This window comes from Bison bison, unplaced genomic scaffold (assembly GCF_000754665.1).
Source record: "Bison bison bison isolate TAMUID 2011002044 unplaced genomic scaffold, Bison_UMD1.0 scf7180017864270, whole genome shotgun sequence".
Lineage (NCBI taxonomy): Eukaryota > Metazoa > Chordata > Mammalia > Artiodactyla > Bovidae > Bison > Bison bison.
Window position 1 is genome coordinate 2,973,563 of NW_011494842.1, and position 8,723 is coordinate 2,982,285.

Sequence of the window (8,723 nt, forward strand, 5' to 3'; positions counted from 1 at the left end):
TAGAATGGACTGGTTGGATTTCCTTGCAGTCCAAGGGACTCTCAACAGTCTTCTCCAACACCACAGTTCAAAAGCATCAGTTTGTCTGTGCTCAGCTTTCTTTATAGTCCAACTCTCACATCCGTACATGACCACTGGAAAAACCATAGCTTTGACTAGACAGACCTTTGTTGGCAAAGTAATGTCTCTGCTTTTAAGTAGTAATGTCTCTACACATACATACATACTGCTACTAAGTCACTTCAGTCATGTCCGACTCTGTGCAACCCCATAGACGGCAGCCCACCAGGCTCCCCTGTCCCTGGGATTCTCCAGGCAAGAACACTGGAGTGGGTTGCCATTTCCTTCTCCAATGCATGAAAGTGAAAAGTGAAAGTGAAGTCGCTCAAGTTGTGTCTGACCCTCAGTGACCCCATGGACTGCAGCCCACCAGGCTCCTCCATCCATGGGATTTTCCAGGCAAGAGTACTGGAGTGGGGTGCCATTGGCTTCTCCTACATACATACTACATACATACTAATGGCAAAGTAATGTCTCTGCTTTTATGTAGCCTATCCCTATCTATTATTTTTCAACTCCATGGATGAGTTAGTAATCCATACCCTTATGGATTAATTATTGGCATATTCTCTTAAATGATATTTGTAAACACTGTCTCTCCTTTACTGCATTTTGCCCATTGTTTCCAAGTAAACCTCCCAGAAATACCAGCCTCTTCAAACTCACATTCTCAGCTCTTTATAAGCTCCCTTCTCCTTGCTTAAAAAGTTTGGGAACCTGGCCTGGGGTTCAAGGTCTCTCTACGTGGCCCTACTTCCTTTGGCAGAAGCTTCCAGCAAACTAAACTGTCTCTTATTCCTGCTCATATCCTCCCTCTGTATCTAATCGTGCTTCATTTATGCTTTCTTATGTACATCTCAGGTTCTGCTTTGCTTTTCAGTTATAACAAGATGGTGTAAGAGTCTTAAAACATTAAAAGCTTTTAAGTACTTTTTAAGGTGTTGGAAACAAGAGAGACCACAAAAGGATGAATAATATTATTAACAGTAATCCATCAGTTTTCACAGCTTCAGTATTCAAATATCAGGGTTACTATATGTATCCTTAAAATGAAGGATAACTTTATTTTAAGGATAAAGGGATACCTTAAAGTAAAGGGATGACTTTTCTTCATCCCAAATGCCACCATTTATAATCATATATACATTTTATAAATGCTGTCTCAGGATCTGCTTCCCAGACTATGAGGGCTAAAGAAATCTTGACCGTGTCTCTGTTGACTGTCACTGTGTCCCCATTGCTTGGTGACTAGTAAGTAGGTGCTCAATAAATACTATGAAATGAATAATGGACCTGTTAGCCTGAAATCGTAATAACACATGACTCCATCCTTTGATATGGACAAGTGACTCTTAAATTTTGTTCGTGTATTCAATCTTGTGTTACAAAGGCTACAGATAATTTCCTTAGGAAGACACAAACAGCTTAATGAGACTAGACTTATTTCCTTGACATTGTCATTTTGCAAACTGTGAGCTATTATTATTTTACTTACTATCATGTGAGACTTTTTATCATCTTTTAAGTCTTCATGACATTGCCTATGTATTTTGTTTAGTTAGTGCTCTTTTCATGTATTTGATTATTGTTGGAGAGAAACTAGATAGGCTGGTATAATTTTAGAGTAAGTTTTAGGTAGGACAGGTAACATTAATGATGCCCCACCAAGATGATGTTTCAGATTCCGTGTTTTTCATTAGCATCAGAACAATGAAATCTTCAGAATTACATGATAAGTCAAAATGAAAGTTGCTCAGTCATGTCCAACTCTTTGCAACTCCATGGATGGTAATAGTCCATGGAATTCTCCAGGTCAGAATACTAGAGTGGGTAGCCTTTCCCTTCTCCAGGGGATTTTCCTAACCCAGGGATTCAACCGGGGTCTCCTGAGTTGCAGGTGGATTATTTACCAACTGAACAATCAGCGAAGCCCGACATGATAAGATAACCTCCAACTACATCAGTATCTCTTCAAGAGACTGTTATTTCCCAATGGTTTTGTAAAGCTGTCTCTCGACTATGGTGATGTTCAGGAAATTATCTCATTCCGCTATACTGGAAATTGCTTGGTGGGTTATTCTTGAGCGTAAGCTGGGACACACCCAGGGCCGCTGAGAAGAACGAGGTGAGAGCCCCTTGCACAGAGGCTGCTCTTCTTCTTACTCAGCTCCTAACAAGAGCAAAGGAGTGAACAGAGGGAGGGCCATCCCTCTGCGAGCAGTAATGGGAAAATGCCTTCTGGCCTCACAGGAAGTAGATGCCTGTGATAGGACCGTAAAATAATATGATTCATTCTGGGCTTGGTTCTGAGGTGGATTCAGGACTTAACCTGTTGAGAGGTCATGAACTCAACATTTGGCTCAGAGTATTACTGGATAAAGGACTGAGTTCCCCACACGGCCCGCGAGGACAGCTGTGCGGAGCAGAGGCTCCTCTGTACCATGTCTCTGTGCCTCGCCTGGAGCTGGAGTGAGTGACTGAGCCTCTTTGAACCCTGGCAGTCCCAGCAGTGATGCCTTCAGCGCAGGTGGGTTTACGCATAAAGCCCTGTCTGTGGCTGCCAGAGCCCAGGGCACCTGGCTCCCCCTACGCTCACCAGTGTTACCTGAGCACAAGTCTAACTGACAGACGATTGACTGACTTATCTGCGGCTCCTTTTAAGTCAGTTGCTTTCTCTGGGATAAACAGCCTTTTTCTTAAAGATTGAAATAATGTGTTTAGTTTAAATATTGGGTTGGACTCCAGTCTGAAAAAGTAAAGATACTCATCCTTCAAATATTAAAAGAATATGCTATATATTTCACTTTTAATACTCATCTGGGTACATACATTCCAAACCCCCCCCCAAAAAAAGGAGTGTTTTTATTAAATAAATCACTGCTCTATCTGTAAAAGAACAGTGTGCCTGGATCAAAGATAATATCAGATTGAACTTTCAAAGTTATACTGGTTACTTATTACTACACATCAAGAGTTTTTCAAAGGGCAGGACTGAGACCGTACCATTTTGGCAATCTGATCTCCCATAGTCATGTTTGGATTCTAGATTTTACTAAGTTTGTGTGATGGAGCCTTTTCTGTTGTTATTGTTGTGTTTGTGTGTGTGTGTGCGCGCACGCTAAGTCGCTTCAGTCGTGTCCAACTCTTTGTGACACCATGGACCTTAGCCCGCCAGGCTCCTCTGTCCATGGGATTCTTCAGGCAAGAACACTGGAGTGGGTTGCTGTGCCCTCCTCCAGGGAATCTTCCCCACCCAGGGATGGAACTCATGTCTTTTATATCTCCTGCATTGGCATTTCGTTATTGTTGTTGGAGGTTATCTCATCATGTAACTCTGTAGATTTCATTGTTCTGATGTTAATGAAAAAGGCCTTAAATAACCTATAATGATAATTTGAAGTTTTATATTATAACCTCTCATTTTTTGAAAGCAACTTATTTTTATCGACGTACAGTTGATTTACAGTGTTGGGTTGGTTTCAGGTGTATAGCACAAGGATTCAGTTGTACATCTACCTATGTATATATTTTCCCAGATTCTATAACTTCTCATTTTTTTGAGAAAATATCATGACACCAGGCTTGTCTAACTCAAAAAAACATCTGAGATTTGTGTCAGGATGAGTTTAGTGTACCAGCTTACGTGCAATTGTCTGAATAATTTCGAATTCTTCTAAAGATCTTGAGTGTGGCTTGAAATTGGCATACTGTTAGTTCTCTGCATCTTCTGTTTCTTTCCCTTAAACGTGGGTCATGGGAAGAGTCCTCTGGTTTATGTTTAGATTGCTGCTTGCTCACTTATTTCTTTTTTTAGCATTTTAAAGCATTTTTACAGCTTCCCTCCTACTGTTTTGTTTGGCAGCAGCTTTTCTAACTAAAGCAGCTGAAAGAAAAGTTCCACGGTAGCAGGCTGCCATATAAAACAGGATCCCACACCTATAATCTAAATGGCCAGAGATGATAAAATGCCTGTCATTAAAAAATACATGTTCTTTACAACTTATCTGGAAAAAGGGTTTCCTTAGAGTGACATATAATCTAAGGACATTTGAAATGAGTCCACATAGCTCATTTGAAATGAGCTCCTGACTTCAATAGAGTGAACAGCGGTAACAGTAGGAAAAAAAAATGTGTTTATAAAACTCTATGGGTTTACTGAAACTTTGGAATGGAACTCTCAGTAATGAGCTATTTAAATCATTATAAATGCAATAATTTTTGAGAGTGAACTTGAGTTTTCCATTATCTTTAATGTGGCCATTTGGTTTTAAACATGTTCATTCATATGAGTGAATACCATTTGTTTAAAAATAAAAATGCCTGAAAGGTACAAGACACTGTATGTTTATATCTGTCACATGCAAAGTCTCAGTTATAAATATTTGTTCCCTGTTTAATTAATTTTTAACTGTTGGAATAGGTGGGTCAGTAAAGGGCAGAAATAGTTTTTCTCTATAAAAGTAGAAAGAAATACACATAAAAGGCTGTAACAATTATTTACAAATCAGTCTAACACTTAAAAATATGGCCCAAACACAGTGTAAGCAAGAAGGAATGTGTAAACTTTTCCCTGTCCTCTTTTTAGTGTGTGAGACAATTAATTCTTTGTTAGGAATGAAAACACATTTACTGGGTTGAAGTTTAAGATTTAGATGTACTTGGATGAGACGCGGGTGGTTGTTGCTTCTGCTCCTGAGCGCCCCCTGGCTGCTTTTTCTTGCTCTGTTTTTTTTTCTGAGGGGGATGGTTGTGTGGGGAAGAGGCAGGGAAGCAGGTAATTGAGCCTAGAAGTTGTGTGTGTCTGTATGTGTGTGTGTGTGTGTGTGTGTGTGTCTGTATGTGTGTGTGTGTGTGTGAGAGAGAGAGAGAGAGAGAGATCCAGGGCAAGAGAGGAAGTGGCAGGGCTTGTGTGAAGAGCTTTTGGGGAGAGCTTCCAAACTCCTCTGTTTATAAGGCACAGTGTCCTGGCAGGGTAATTTCATCTTCTGTGAGTCTCATCCGTGTTTCCCAGAGGAGCTGACCTCTGCCTTCGGCCCAGAGAGGATGAAATTTATAAGACCGCGGTTCCCATTTCCTGGGGTCACAGGAGCCCTTTCACCCACATAGGCTAGTTTGGATTTCCTCCCATCGTGGCAGCCTTACATCGATCACATGGTGATTTAGAGTTGCAGAGGTTCCAAGAGGCAAGCACAAATGGTATGCCCTTTATAGCCAAGCCTTATAAATTTTCTAGCATCAGTTTTCCATACTGTATGAGTTGATGTAGCTACAAAGGCATTCAGTTTCAAAGGGAGGGATCCATGCCACCTCTTGACTGGGGTGGGGTGTTGCAGAGGAACACATGTGTAGGGGGATATCATTGGAGCACTTTTCTAATCTGTGACACTTATGTCTTTAAAAATGATCTAATAATTAATCTAGTTACTTATGTGCTTTTCCTTATGAATAATGAAAGAACAGAGTTGAGAGAAAAGCGGGCTCGGCATTCTGAAACCCCCAAATTCCAAAAGATTTTAGCACTCTCAGGGCTGCTAGTACTTACCTGAGGCCTGCTCACTCCCAATAGACAATTGTGCTGCCTCCTGTGGGATTCAGGTTGGTATTGGAGTGGCTAACCTGAAATGCAACATTTTAAAGTTTCATCCTACAGTTACCTCATTTGCCACTGTTATCACAGAGGGTATGCAGATTGCTTAAAGCATAGTCACAGATTTTTTTAAACACTTTTGTCTCTCTTAGGAAAACAATCAGAAATATGAAAAAAATGTACTAGGATTGTGGGCACTAATATTTTTTTTCTTTTTTACTTTGCTTTCAATTTTTACTTTGCAAAAAAATTGGGGGAAAACGAGTTGTTAGTCTTGTACATATTACTTGGCATTCGCCAGTAACTTATTCTCTACCTAAGATGTAATTCCACTTGTGTGTGCAAAGCAAAAAGCAAAGCTTACAATGAAAAGCAATAATGTTGCAATTCTACTAGGTAGATTTTATTTTTTTCACACTGAAGCTACAATTCAATATTTTTTTGACTTTTTCTCCATGAGGACAAAAGCTATGATTCTGCTCAAAGAGTTACTATGCTCAGCATACAGTGCTTTTCTAATGACTTAATCTTATCAATACATTTTGACTAACAATTTGTCTTTTTTTGGCTCTTAGATTATAAAAAAGGACCTAAAATGTTCAAATACTTTATCTCACTTTTTATTTATTTGAGTCTCTCAAATTTTCTCTAAGTTAATCCATGAAAGAAAGAAACTTTCAAAGGCATTTTGATCATATGAAAATTCAATTTTTGTATATGATTAACATTACATTAAAATTGGGCCTCATAGACTTATCAGTATACATCGACAGCTTGAAAGGTCTAGCATATAATAAAATTACATAAAAGCTGAATAGAGATACAGTTTGGCACAGAAAGACTGGATTCTAACTTTTTAATGGTATTTTCTTCATTATTCTGATTAGTTTGTCAGTCTTATTTTAGTGTACACAACTCCATTGGCATGGCTCCTGCCTAAGCCGCTCTCGTCCACCTGAAGAGGAGCAGTCTGTCCTGTGGACCAGGCTCCCAGGAACTCACGCACTTCCTGTGTCACGGTCGCCACGCTCATGGGATGAGTCACGGCCATTAGTGAAAACCAGGTTTAGAGTGTTAAGATTAAATGTGGACTGTTTCGATCATCAGTTTTAAGGCTGCCAAGCAGCAGCACTTGTTTTTAAGAATTCAGGATCCTTGTACATTGAACACTGAAAATGAAACATATACTAATTATTTTTAAATTAATTATGGTTTTAAAAGACATACTTTGTTGATATGTTTATAAGAATTATAATTCCAGTTAAATTTTAAAAATAAAAATGAAGTATTTTTTCCTAATTTTTAGATATGCACAAACACACACATAGCATGCACACCGATCTAATATTGCCTGGTGATATTGCTGGAAAGTTCTACAGGAGTAATATGTAGTGAACATAGGAAATTAGATAAATCTGAATGCTAAAAGTAGCATTACATTCCAAAAATCATATTAAGCAGTAGGTAAGTTTTACATATTAATGAGAGATACATATGTTAACATTTCACTTCTTCCACATTTGATAAAGTGAAAGGAATATAAATGTATAGAGTAAATATATAAATGTCTAGAGTAAATATAAAGCATTTACTTTTATATGCTTAAAATTTTTATCCAAATTCATTTATCTTGAATATCCCATTTATCAAATTGAAGGCTAATTGGAATTATATTTTTAGAATAATAGAATATTTTGTAATGTCTATGAATTTTGGCTGTTTGTTCATTGTCAATATATAGGGCATTCTTTTGAAGAATGCTGTTCGTTTTGTAAACATCTTGGAGAGCTTCAAATTTATAATGGCAACAGGTCATAGGCTATAGTTATGTTGCTTTAATTGTTCTAGGCTCTCACATCCCTGTTTGCTTTTCAAACTACTAAATGAACCATTCTTTGAGATAGCAACATACTGAAGCAAATCCATGCTAACAACTTGAGAAAATTAATACTACTTTCTCCAGATCTTGTACTGCTGTGCTGTGGAACCATCAAGAAATTGTAACACTGTTCTTAGTCAAGACTGATTATAATAAGAAACACATCTCTTAGTAATCCCCAAGTAATTACTTCTTCCCAAGTCCTCCAGGTTTCAGGTTTTCTTGAGCTTTCAGTGACAGCACTGTATCTGTTTAGAAATAACAACATACATATTTTCCAATAGGATGTCTGAGAGCTGACTCTTGTTTCTGATACAATTTGGCAAAGTATTTTCATTTCTTTATGGCTTGGATTCTTTCTATTCATTTATTCACCCATCCACTGCTTTTTATTATGTCTCTATTAAACACTGCATTGAATTCTTTGTTGAACTCAGACGTTAAATAATGTGTGGTTGATAGCATTATCTGTATAATAAGCCAATTGTAAAGTTAAAAAGGGTAATGGAAATAAAATCACTCAAATCAAGTGGATATCTGTAAGTGAACTATAATAAACTAGAACCTAGTAATCAGAATATGTTAAGCGGTTTGTGTTCAAGAGGTTGTCTGTCCAATCTTTTCAAGGCCTGTCTTCTCTTCTGCTTACTGGATCTTCAGATCCGTATGAGGCCAGATCATTGCAGTTTGATGTTATAGGCTATTGTCCTGATGGCATTACTTGCCAGGGTATTAAGAACCCTTTTGCTACAACTCTTTCTTTTTGCCAGTAAGATAATGTCCCTCAAACAACGCAGTCTTCCCTTCTTCTCATCAGCACAGGTCTCCACTGTGGGCAGAGGGGCTTCCAGGAGGAAATGTTAAGTATAGATGAGCAACTCCATTTACAGTCATCCAGAATGAATACCATTAGACACAATATTTTAAAAGGCATTTCTGCACCCATGCATGAGAAATAACACCATTGACAGTGTTATTAACAAACACAAAGTTATGATATATGAGAGACAACACAGTTGAATGAAAAGAAAATTATACTGAGAACTTTGAGACTTGTTTTGACTTGGGAAGACCAGGAGGGTGGTCCCCAAAGTAATTGACCTGAACAAAGAATCACTAATGCATATTTGTTATATTTGCCTTAGGAAATGGTAGCGGCGGGGGGGGGGGGGGGGGGGGGGGGGGGGGGGGGGGTTA